The 12,528-nt window shown below is 41.2% G+C and overlaps 1 pseudogene; it reads left to right on the forward strand.

Moving 5' to 3' along the window:
* The first annotated feature begins 317 nt into the window (after positions 1-317).
* Positions 318-1,575, forward strand: LOC125121165 (40S ribosomal protein S4, X isoform-like; annotated as a pseudogene).
* The last annotated feature ends 10,953 nt before the right edge of the window (positions 1,576-12,528 follow it).

Here is a 12,528-nt window from a genome sequence, read left to right on the forward strand (position 1 = left end):
TAGGAAAACTGCCACAGATTAACTACATAATTTTCCTAGTTTCTTAATTAAACCTCTTCATAGATTTAAAAGTCACTCTTTGTTTAAAAATTTAAAAGCAATGTATATATGTTCATTGTGGGAAAACTGGAAAGAAATGTACACAAAGGTTAAAATTCAAGTTGTTCATAATTCTACCAACTAGATATAAGAACTATTAACGTATCTTCCTTCCAGATTTTTTAATTTGTCCACACAAAGAGTTTGTTTTGTTTTGTTTTGTTTTTGGCCACACTGTGGCATGCAGAAGTTCCCAGGCCAGGGATCAAATCTGCACCACAGCCTCTTTTCGTGTCTAGCCCAGCCATGGCTCATGGTCCCAAGAAACATCTGAAGTGCGTAGCAGCTCCAAAGCATTGGATGCTGGATAAACTGACTGGTGTATTTGCTCCTCGCCCATCTATTGGTCCCCACAAACTGAGGGAATGTCTCCCCCTCAATATTTTCCTAAGGAACAGACTTGGAGTTCCCATCGTGGCGCAGTGGTTAACGAATCCGATTAGGAACCATGAGGTTGTGGGTTCGACTCCTGGCCTTGCACAGTGGGTTAAGTATCCAGCGTTGCCGTGAGCTGGATAAGACAAAAAACAAAAAACAAAAAACAAAAAATCAAAAACAGCAGGGTAAGTTGTATCAGTGCAGACCTTGCCGTCTATCTTAATGAAACGCTACATGCAGATCTTTACTTCATTGGTTAGGGCATATTTAAGTCTGTTCCTTTTCTTTTTTGTCTTTTTGCCTTTCCTAGGGCCCCTTCCCACGGCATATGGAGGTTCCCAGGGTAGGGATCCAATCAGAGCTGTTGCCACTGGCTTATGCCAGAGCCACAGCAACGTGGGATCCAAGCTGCGTCTGCCACCTACACCACAGCTCACCTCAACGCCGGATCCTTAACCCACTGAGCAAGGCCAGGGGTCGAGCTCTCAACCTCATGGTTCCTAGTCAGATTTGTTAACCACTGCGCCACGATGGGAACTCCTTACCCTGCTGGTTTTATGGATGTCCTCAGCATTGACAAGACTGGAGAGAATTTCCGTCTGATCTATGACACCAAGGGTCGTTTTGCCGATCATTGTATTACACCTGAGGAGGCCAAGTACAAGTGAGAAAGATATTTGTGGGGACAAAAGGAATCCCTCACCTGGTCACCCACAAGGCCTGTACCATCCGCTACCCTGATTCCCTCATCAAGGAGAATGACACCATTCAAATTGATTTGGAGACTGGCAAGATAACTGATTTCATCAAATTTGATACTGGTAAACTGTGCATGGTGACCGGAGGTGCTAACCTGGGAAGAATTGGTGTCATCACCAACAGAGACACATCCTGGTTCTTTCGATGTAGTCCATGTGAAAGATGCCAATGGCAACGGCTTCGCCACCTGGCTCTCCAACATTTTCGTTATTGGCAAAGGCAACAAACCATGGATCTCTCTTCCCTGTGGAAAGGGTATCTGCCTCACCATTGCTGAGGAGAGAGACAAGAGACTGGTGGCCAAACAGAGCAGTGGATAAAATGATCTATAGGTGATATGATTGGAAAAGTCTTTATACTTAATTAAAGATTACTGCATAATTAATAGTCTCTTTTGGTGTTTGTGGTTTGGGATTTAGATTTTCCTTTCTACTTTTCTACATGAAAAGCACATTGAATTTTTAAGGTGGGCTTAGGCATTCCAGAAGTGAATTTCCTGTGTCTCTTATAAGCTGGGCTTGGGTGGTGGTGGGAGGGAGAACACATCAAACTTGGCAAAGAAGGAGCAGCACGTAACTCAGAATGGAGAGAGCCAGGGAAGCCCATAACGTCAAGTCCTCTTACTTGGGCTAAGAACTTATCTATGCTGTTCTTAGCTTCTTAAAAAAAAAAAAAAAAAAAAAAAAGGAGTTCCCATTGTGGCACAGTGGAAACGAATCTGACTAGGAACCATGAGGTTTCGGGTTCTATGTCTGGCCTCGCTCGATGGGTTAAGCATCCGGTGTTGCCCTGAGCTGTGGTGTCAGTTTCAGATGCGGCTCCAATTTGGCATTGCTGTGGCTCTGGCGTAGGCCAGCAGCTACATCTCCGATTAGACCCCCTAACCTGGGAACCTCCGTATGCTGCAGATGCAGCCCTAAAAAGACAAGAAAGACCAAAAAAAAAAAAAAATCAGTGTCCTCCGTTATCTTCATTGTAATACCCCATCCATGAGACTGGCTTACCTGTTTTTCCTATTCCTGTGCCCAGCTTTCCAAATGGCAGGGAGAAAAATGTCCAACTGTAAGCAATGAGGTCTTGTATAGCACAGGGAACTATATCTAGTCACTTGTGATGGAACATGATGGAGGATAATGTGAGAAAAAGAATGTGTATATACATGTGAGTGTGACTGGTTCACTTTGCTATGTGGTAGAAAACTGACAGAACACTGTAAACCAACTATAATGGAAAAAAATAAAAATCACTAAAAAAAAAAAAATCTGCACCACAGCTATAACCAGAGCCACATCAGTGACAAGGCTAGATCCTTAACCCACTGAGTCATGAAGGAACTTCAGATTTGTTTTGTTTTGTTTTGTTTTGTTTTGATTCACAAAAAACGAGTATTTCTTGCTTTCATCCTTAAAAAAATCCAGGTGAAATTCACATAACATAAAATCAGCCATTTTAAAGAGAACAAGTCTGTGGAGTTCCCTGGTGGTCTAGTGGTTAGAATTGGCACTTTCACCACTGCAGCTAGAGTTCAATCCCTGGTCTGGATACTGAGATTCCACTGGCTGCTACAGGCCAGTGGCCTAAATAAATAAATAAGTTAAAGTGAACAAGTCTGGGCATCCAGTTCCAAAAGATTTTTATCACCACAAAAGGTGACCTAGTAACCATTAAACAGTTACTCCTCATTCCCTCTGGCAACCACCAGTCTGTTTTCTGTGTCTATGGGTTTACCCATCCTGGCTATTTCATGTAAATGGAATGATACAATATGTGACCTTTTGTGTCTGGCTTCTTTCACTGAGCATACAGCTTTTTTGAGGTTCAGCATATTACAACATGTATCTTTATTCTTCCTTGTGGCTAAATAACATTCTATTGGGTGTATATACCACAATTTATCCATTCAACCATTGGTGGATGGCTATTTCTTTTTACAATCTGTTTATTAAAGCACATAATAAAAACTTAATAGATCTGAACATTTGTCCTTGAACAGTTTTTATAATCTTGCTTCACTCATGGTGACAGGAATATGCCTATACAAGCATGCTTGCAACATTTAAAACTAGAGAAAAAGGACAGTTACGTTAGAACTTCACCCTTAACCCTCTGTGCCACAGCAGAAACTCCAGAACTTCAGTTTTTTTGTTAGAACCTAATGCATGTCAGCACACTCTCATGATTACCATCCCCATTGGAGACAGATCTTCCTAAGCTTTCTTTCCTGTTTCCGCATTCAGATGTGAATTCTTTCTTATGAGAGAGGACACCATGAGGAAGTGCTGATTTCTGTCCCCTCTCACCTCACTTTAGGCATCTGATGTTAGGGAGCCCAGTCCTAAGAGTACTTGGTGATCTCAATTCCACAGTATCTCGTTATTTGCATGATTAATTTTTCTCTCAGCAACCAGAACACAGATCATTTTATTCTCTAACTCTAGGACCAAATTAACTTTCTTACTTATTAAATACTTACCTATTTAAACACTTATTTTCTCAAGTTCCATGCCAGTAAAATGAGTTCATTTTTCCAAAGGCATAAAATGGTCTGTGTACTACTCAGTAGGCCATACCTAAGCTTTGGTAACGAATTTCAACTATTGTTCAGTCCCTCTCCCTTATCTCAACGCCAATAGCCTCTATCCCCACAACCACCACCTACCCCTCCCCACAGGGTGGAGTATTTTGTTTTCTGAGGTCTTGGGACGATATGAGAGCTCTAAAATATTTGTGACATTTTTACTAACTCAATTTACATAATGTACCCCCAATGCAGTTAATAGCTACGTGGCTTAATCAACATTTCTTGAGTTCCTACTGTGTTCTAGGCACTTTGCCAGGCTTTTGGAATGAAAAAAAAAAAAGCTAAAAATATGAGTTAGGATTAGGAACAATTCTAACAGAGAGCAAAAAAAAAAAAAAAAAAAGTGCCTTAAATGAGACAGAAATTTATTCCTCCCTTGTATAAAAATCCAGATGTAGCGGTTCCCATTGCAGCTCAGCGGCTTAAGAACCAGAACTAGTATCCATGAAGATTTGGTTAGATCCCTGGCCTCACTCAGTGGGTTAAAGATCTGGCGTTGCCACAAGCTGTTGACATAGGTCGAAGTTGCAGCTCTGATCTGGCATTGCTGTGGCTGTGGTGTAGGCTCACAGCTGCATCTCTAATTTGATTCCTAGCCTGGGAATTTGATATGCCACAGGTGCAGCCCTAAAAAATAAAAATTCAGATGTAGGAGTTCCCTTGATCTGGTGTTGTCACTGCTGTGGCCTGGGGACTGCTGTGGGGAGCATTCACTCCCCGGCCTGAGAAATTTCACATGCTGAAGATGCAACCAAAAAAAAAAAAAAAAAAAAAGAATTCAGATGTAGAAGGCTGGGACTGGTAAGAGAGCTCCACTATTGCCCAAGACTCAGAGGAAAGCTTACTACTCTGACATCCCTGGGATTGAGACACATCCTCATGTTCCAAGATGGAGCTCCAGCTGTCATATCTATATTCCAGAGAAACAGGAAGGAGGAAGCAAGAAGGCATAATATATTATAAGGGTATAATAGCTACCTTTTAAAGAAAATTTCTAAAAACTATTGTACCTCTCATCTTCAGCTAACATCTTATTTGTTAGAACTTAGCCATGTGACCAAATAGCAAGGTGGCAGGCTGGGAGATGTAGGCATCTATTTCCCAGATAAAAACTGGAGATTCTAAAGAGGAAAAACCAGATAATGGAGAAGACATTCAGCAATTCTCACAAGACACAATCCCTGCCCTCTGAACAGATAAGGGACGGGATTACTTGGGGGAGTTCATAACAAAGGGATCGGGTTCACACTGGGCACAGCTCTCCACAGATGAACGCCTCCAGTGGATTTTGTTTGTTTGTTTTTTGCTTTTAAGGCTGCACCCGCAGCATATGGAAGTTCCCAGGCTAGGGGTTGAATCAGAGCTATAGCTGCCGGCTGGCCTAGACCACAGCCACAGCCACATGGGATCTGCATCTGTGACCTACACCTCTTCTCATGGCAATGCTGGATCCTTAATCCACTGAGCGAGGCCTGGGATTGAACCTGCATCTTCATGGATACTAGTCAGATTTGTCTCCGCTGAGTCAGCTGAGTTTTTAAGAACAGAAATTGGTCAGACAAAGGGTGTGGTGGTGGCAGTGGTGATTGTGGTGATGGAGTTTCCACACTAGGGAAGTAGTCAGTTTCCAGAGGTTTGAAAGACCAAAGGAATTACCTGTACACCAGTGTAGCTGCAACATCTCTTCGGAGGTCAGGGCTGACAAAAGATGAATTTGGAAAGATAAGCAGGGGTCAGTTCATATCCCATCTGGTCTATTCTCCGTAATAATTCTTTAAATACCAAAAATTTAAAAAATTAGTTTCCACTTAAGCTCTCACTTAAATGAGTTTATGAAACATTGATACTTAAGGAAATTAGGGGTATTTGTAGCATATCTTACTTTTCACAGTACAATCATAAACAGTGCCTGCAAAAAAAAATGAACCCTTCACTACAATTCCTCTAAGATGAACAGTCTTGTTGGTTCCTAGCAACAAGAGTCCAACTTGATCAAAACATATCTTTTTCACCTGATTATACGATTCATAAATATTCATCCCTGCCCTTCTAAAAATTACCCTGTGTTCAGTCCATCCATATTAGAGATAAAAAGCTAAAGACATGAGGTTTGAGTTAAAGAGCTAAGATTCTGAGGTATAATCATCAAGAAAAGAGTAATTTGCTGCTGCCAATGCCAGAGAAAGACATCATAGCAAATATATACATTCTTATATCTTAAAAGTGGTAATCTTTTATTATTGTATTTTCTACGTCTTTTTTTTAATATTATTATAAGTGGTGTTCTTAGTTAAAGCAAAGCAAATACAACAAATCATGGGCCAGAGAGATGGTCAGATGTAGAGTTTGGGTCTGTAACAAAGACTGCAAAGATGGCTAAGACAATTCCTCCTATAACCCTTTGCAATGTGGCTCTTTTGTCCCTCCCATTGAAAGTATGGAATTTATTTTGCTAGCCCTTGAATCTGTGCTCAGTCTGTGACTTGTTTTGACCAAGGAATGCAGTACCAGTGATGGTGTATAACCTTTAAGACTTGGCCTGAGTCTGCTATGGAAGTCAGTCTAGCTAGCCTATGGAGGATGAAAAGGCTGCATGGAAAGGAACCAAGGCACCCCAACCAACAACAGGCATCAATTGCCAGCCTTAAACCCATCTCAGACCTTCTATCCCCAGATGACCCCTCCAGCTGTATGTATGAGTCCAAGTGAAAAGAGTGGAGGAACTCTCTACCCAATCCACAGAGCATGAAAAATAATGTCATTGTTTTTAGCTACATAAATTTCAGTGGTTTGTTACACATCAATAGTTAAATAGGGTCACTCTCTTGATATTTTAGATTAAAATACATTACCACTACGGCTTATGACTCAAAAACAATGAAAGCATTGCTAGTATATAAACTTCAGACTTAGTGTAATAGACCTTGCAAAATGTATGGGTAATAGGTAGTCAGGGCTTTCATTGCTATCAACTAAAGAAAATAGCTTAAAGTGTGAGACATCTGTAAGAAAACTGTAAGGTCTCTACAACTAGAATAAACATTGAAAAACATGGGTATTAGACCCCACAAATGAATGGACTCACTTGGGAAATTCAATATTTAAAACATACACATAGTTCACCAGTAGAGAACTGATAACAGATACATCAAAGATCAACATTACAGCACTTTAGATTTGAGAATAGAAATTCCAGTTACCTCGATAGACAAGAATAAGAATGACACAAATGATGCCCTAGTGCTTGAGGATAAAAGCCTTGAGTTCTGTCGATGATAGCTTCCAAGAAGGTACCCAGTCATTCTGATTTCCTGGTATTCATTCTCTTGGGAAATACTCTCCCACACTAAATCATGACTGGCCTGGGTATCTAAAACAATATGGTGGAAGTGATGGTGTGTGATTTCTGAGGCCAGGATATAAAAGACATTGTAGTTTCCATGTGGCTCTCTCTCTCAGCTTCCTTGCTCTGGGGGAAGCCAGTTGCTATGCCTCTGGAGCACCATGGAAAGGACCACAAAGTGAGGACCTGAGGCCTCCACTCAGCTCCTAGGAGCTGCTTGCCAGCTACAAGTCTGTGCTGTCTTGGAGGCAGGTCCCTTAGTCTCAGTCAGACTTTCACTTGACTGTAGCCCTGGATGACACTTATTTTTAGACAGCTTCATTGAGGTTGTAGTTTATTTACCATAAATGTAACATATTTTGGGTGATTCAGTGATTTCTAGTAAATTTACAGAGTTGTGTAACCATGACCACAGTCTAATTTTGGAATATTTTCATGCCAAAAGAAACCCCACGCCCATTAGTAGTTACTTCCCATTCCACCACCAGCCCCAAGCAACCACTAATCTATTTTCTCTGTCTACAGATTTGCCTTTTCAGAAAACTTAAATGGACCACATCATGCAATATGTGGTCTTTTGCATCTAGCTTCTTCTATTTAGTATTTAGCTGACATTTTGAGGCACTCAGAACTAGCACTTCCCAACTAAGCCACTATTGAATTCTCCATGCACAGAAACTGTATTTATTGTTGATTTTAGGGACTAAATTTTGGGATAATTTGTTACACAGTAATATATAACTAGTAAACATGAGTATCCTGGGAAATTAAGTATCTCAGACATCTACCCTTCCATTAAACCCAACCCCAAAGGAACAATATTTGTTATTATTAAAACTTGTAGACTTCTAGTTATAAAATAAATAAGTCATGGAGATGTAATGAAAATGTACAGCATGGTGACTTTATTTAATAATACTGTATGGCACATCTGACGTTGCTAAGTGAGTAGATCTGAAAATTTGCATCACAAGAAAAAATTTTTTTGTAACTATATGAAGTTATTGATATTAGCCAGACTTATTGTGGTGGTCATTTTGCAATATACACAATCATTGAATCATTATGTTGAATACCCCAAACTAATATAATGTTATATATTAATTGTATCTCAATCAAAAACAAAAACTTGTGGACATAAGAAGCCATACCTTACAGTTGTATTAGCAGGTTTTGTTAGTGATACGAGACTGATACTTCCAGGTGGGAAGAAAGAATCCTCACTTTATTTTTAGGTCCATGCAAAAGGTGGATGAACAAGGAAGAGATAACTGTGGATAGTTAAAATGGAGTACAGCTGTCCAGGTAGGTGGGCTAATAAGGAAACTTGCCGTGTTAGTCTGGAATGAGTTTTTTTTTTTCTTTTTCTGCTTTTTTCTGCTTTTTAGGGCTGCACCTGCGGCATGTGGAGGTTCCCCTTGAATTGGAGCTACAGCTGCTGGCCTACACCACAGCTCATTGCAATTCTGGATCCTTAACCCACTAAACAAGGCCAGGGATCAAACATGCAACCTCATGGTTCCTCGTCAGATTTGTTTCCACTGCTCCACAACAGGAACTCCTGGCATGAGTTCTGGTTGGTCAAATTGAACAACAAAACACTCAGCTATAATCTTAGGAAACTTAACTAGCCAGTTGCTACTTTGAGATGTTGCTATCAAGAAGTCATTTAAGGAGTTCCCAGGTGGCTCAGTGGGTTAAGGATCCAGCATTGTCACTGCTGTGGGGCAGGCTTGATCCCTAGCCGAGGAACTTGCATGCTTCAGGACTGGCCAAAAAATATCATTTAAAGGATTCATAAGGGAAGAGAGGAGCAAGTGGATACAGGCTTCAGATTCTGAGTTGATACCAAAAGAAAGAAGAAAGAGGCCTCTAATTCACAGCTGTGTGAATGGGCCAAAGCTTCATGGAATGTTGTAAAACAAGTGCCAATTTTGAAATGGTTTCAATAACGTGGAATTAAAAATGTTCTTGACAATCTGAGTACAATTTTTATTTGATAATGGTTTTGACTCACTTTCTAATGTAGCAACAGTTGAGGATTAAGAGATTTGTCTAAAATCCAGTAGTAGCAATGGTTTTCAAGCTTTGAAAATATTTCTTTAATTTTTGGAAGTGAAGATTAAAATCTTTATGACATTTAGAAACAGTGTTCATTTCTTGGTATATTCACTAAAACACTAATTTCTATAACATGTACTCATTTTCCTGTTATTCAGTTTTTTTTTTTTTGGTCTTTTTAGGGCCGCACCTACAGCATTTGGAGGTTCCCAGGCTAGGGGTAGAACTGGAGCTGTAGCCACTGGCCTACATTATAGTCACAGCATCGCCAGATCCTTAACCCATTGAGCAAGGCCAGGGATTGAACCTGCATCCTCATGGATGCTAGTCAGATTCATTTCTTCTAAGCCATGATGGGAACTCCCATTGTCCCATTATTCAATGTGTATTAATGTTTTATAAAATATTTGCCTTTATGTATGAACATGATGTGCGAATGTCTTCAAATCTATTAATTTGCTATACATTTTGTTTCAGTTTTTTATGCAAATGTCTGTGTATTCAACCTTCTTGTAAAGGAATTTATTTAAATTTGTCATATTTAATTGCTTTATACCAATTCTTACTGATATATACTTTACATATAGGAATTATCTCTTATTTATTTGATACTATGGCATGCTTTTTAGTTTCGAGTACCAAGATGCAGCACCATTATTTGCCTTTATGGTACTTTATGCCTGGTATGTGGCTTCATTTTTTTGTGTGTGTGTGTGTCTGTGCATTTTACTGTCTGATATTTTCACTATTTTTTTAAAGCTATGTAGCTTAGTACCTTTACTAATGGGTAGTAGTGTACAATTAAATATACAGAACATGTGATGTCCTAGAATCCAATGTACCATACATAATATACTATAATAACATGAGTAGGTAATACTTCCCTCCACAAAACCACTGAAAATCATTTAAACACTTTCACACACATAAATAAATAAATACATATGTAATGACAGGTACTTTTTTACCCTACAAATTTTTCTTAGAAAATTGGGGGCTCTTACACTGAAATCTTGTATGGCAGTGCAAATGAAGTACTGATTCAGGCATCAGGGACACAGAGAAAATAAATCCTAACTTGAAATATCTAAGACTCTAGTAGAAGAAACAGACACAAACCAACACTTAGATTGCTATGTGATATGTGTGTTTCAAGAGGAAGAAGCCTCAAGGTATTTGGGGATAGACAAGAAAGGTTTTACTGACTTTTAGACTAAATTGTAGTTTGTCAGGTCAACAAGGGGAAAGAGGGCATTCCAGATGGAGCAAAGAGCATGAATTGAGACATGGAAGCTTAAAAGAACACAGTATGGGAGCTCTCTGGTGGCTCATTAGGTTAAGGATCCTTCATTGTCACTGCTGTGGCTGGAGTGGATGCTGTGGAATGGGTTCAATCCCTGGCCTGGGAACTTCCACAAGCTGTGGGTGTTGCCAAAAAGAAAAAAAGAAAAAAAAGAAAAGAAAAAAAGGACACAGTATGCCCTGGAGACAGCAAATAGCTCTGAGGGGCTGGAGCTAGTGGGTGTGAGGGGACAGCCTGAGGTAAAGTAGGATGATTAGGGCAGAAGCTGTAGGGAATGGAGGTTTTAAGCAGAGGAATTTCTCCCTTAAAAAGGTTTCTCAGGCTGCAGAGCTGTGGTTGGATCTGAGAGCAAGGAGATGGAAGGCAGTCAAACCAGTTAGGAGCTTTTAAGATAATTCCGTGAAAAATGATGAGGTCTGAAACAAAGGTAAAGGAGGTAGAGGAGATGAAGGGCATGAATTAGGGACCTCAAAAAGGGATCCCTGTATATGGACAAGAGAGAAAACAGGTCCAAAACTGGCTCTACAGCTTCTAGTTTGGGTGACTGGGGAAAGAGTTATGCCAAATGGAAATGTCATTGGGAATTACTTTTCATTCCTCCTCCTTTCACTAACTTCTGCTAGGTCTTTGCTGCCAATTTCCCCCACCCTTCTAATTGCCCTTCACAGTGATACCAGTCACCTTCCCAAGTACTGATTCTATGCACTTCTGCTCAGAAACATCTGATGGATCCCCACTGGAGGCAGAATGAACCTTTAGATTCTTAGTAGAGTATTCAAGACTACCTGTTCAGGCTGGCCACAAGCTATCTCCTAGATACATTTATCTCCTGTTAACTACCATTTCCTTTCCCCTCCCTACAAATCTTCAGCCTTAAACATTAATGTAATCTTTGCTCCTCTAACACATCCTATCATTTTACATTTCTAAGCCTTAACTTATGCTATTTCCTCTATTTGAATGCAGTTTTTCTTCTTCATCTCAGCCTGCCAAAATTGGACTCAGCGTTATGTCAGCCTCTCCGAACACTTTACCCATAACTTTGGTCAAACATATTCTTCCTTTTCTGTGGTTGCATAGACTTTTGTGTCTCAATCCTAAGATTGAGACACAAAATCCTCTGGCCTTCTGCCTGGTTTTAGAGACAGTTGCACCTTGGTTCTTTCTACTTCCTGCCCCAGTGACTTAATCACACATGGTATAGACTCAAAACCTTGTGACAAATTGAACTGGAGAAGAGATCTGGTCCGTGTTAGCAGACCTTCTGGCAAAATCACGCGATTCTGCAAGAATCCATGACGCCACGCATGAAAAAAGTCTAAAGGAGTTACTTGTTCCAGGGTGCTCTTTCGCTCTGCAGACCAACCGTGACAAAGGTGGGAACAAAGTAATTTGCTGTCAGGGAAGTATGGCTCCTCTAAACAGTTGCAAGATGCATTTACTATTTACATAAAATATCTTAAGCATTCTACTTTTAAAAAGCCCCAAGGGATCTAACGTCTCCTGAGATGGAATATCCGAGTGTCTTCCTGAGGTCAAGCACTGATCACGTAGTGTACTTGGTAATAGACTAGAGATTCAGCAAAACGGACTCTCGGTGCAACCCCAGAATGGGACTACAGCTCTGAGGGGAGTCGCCTCCGCCCGGGTGCCACCCACGAGACCGCCCCCAGCGGCCGCAGCCGGGAAGCTCCAGGGGAACTCCCGCACGTCTGCGCGCGCAATCCCGGGACAGGGATCCGCGCCGCACGCGCAATTGCCCTGGAAACCACTGCGCGCGCACGCGCAAACACGGGGTCGGGGGAGAAAAACTGAGCTAAGGGTTTAGCAGCGGGGGGAGGGGCTTACCCTTCCACTCGACCGGCGCTCCCCTGAGGGTGAACGCGCGCACCGCCCATCTCCCTCGGGCGAAGCGTCCCTTCCAGCACGCGCCCGGCTCGCGCGCTCCTCCGGGCCACTCCCCCCCTCCCCCGCACCCTTGCCCTCCTCCCGCATTTGTGCGCC

Source organism: Phacochoerus africanus, chromosome 2 (genome assembly GCF_016906955.1).
Source record: "Phacochoerus africanus isolate WHEZ1 chromosome 2, ROS_Pafr_v1, whole genome shotgun sequence".
Taxonomy (NCBI): Eukaryota; Metazoa; Chordata; class Mammalia; order Artiodactyla; family Suidae; genus Phacochoerus; species Phacochoerus africanus.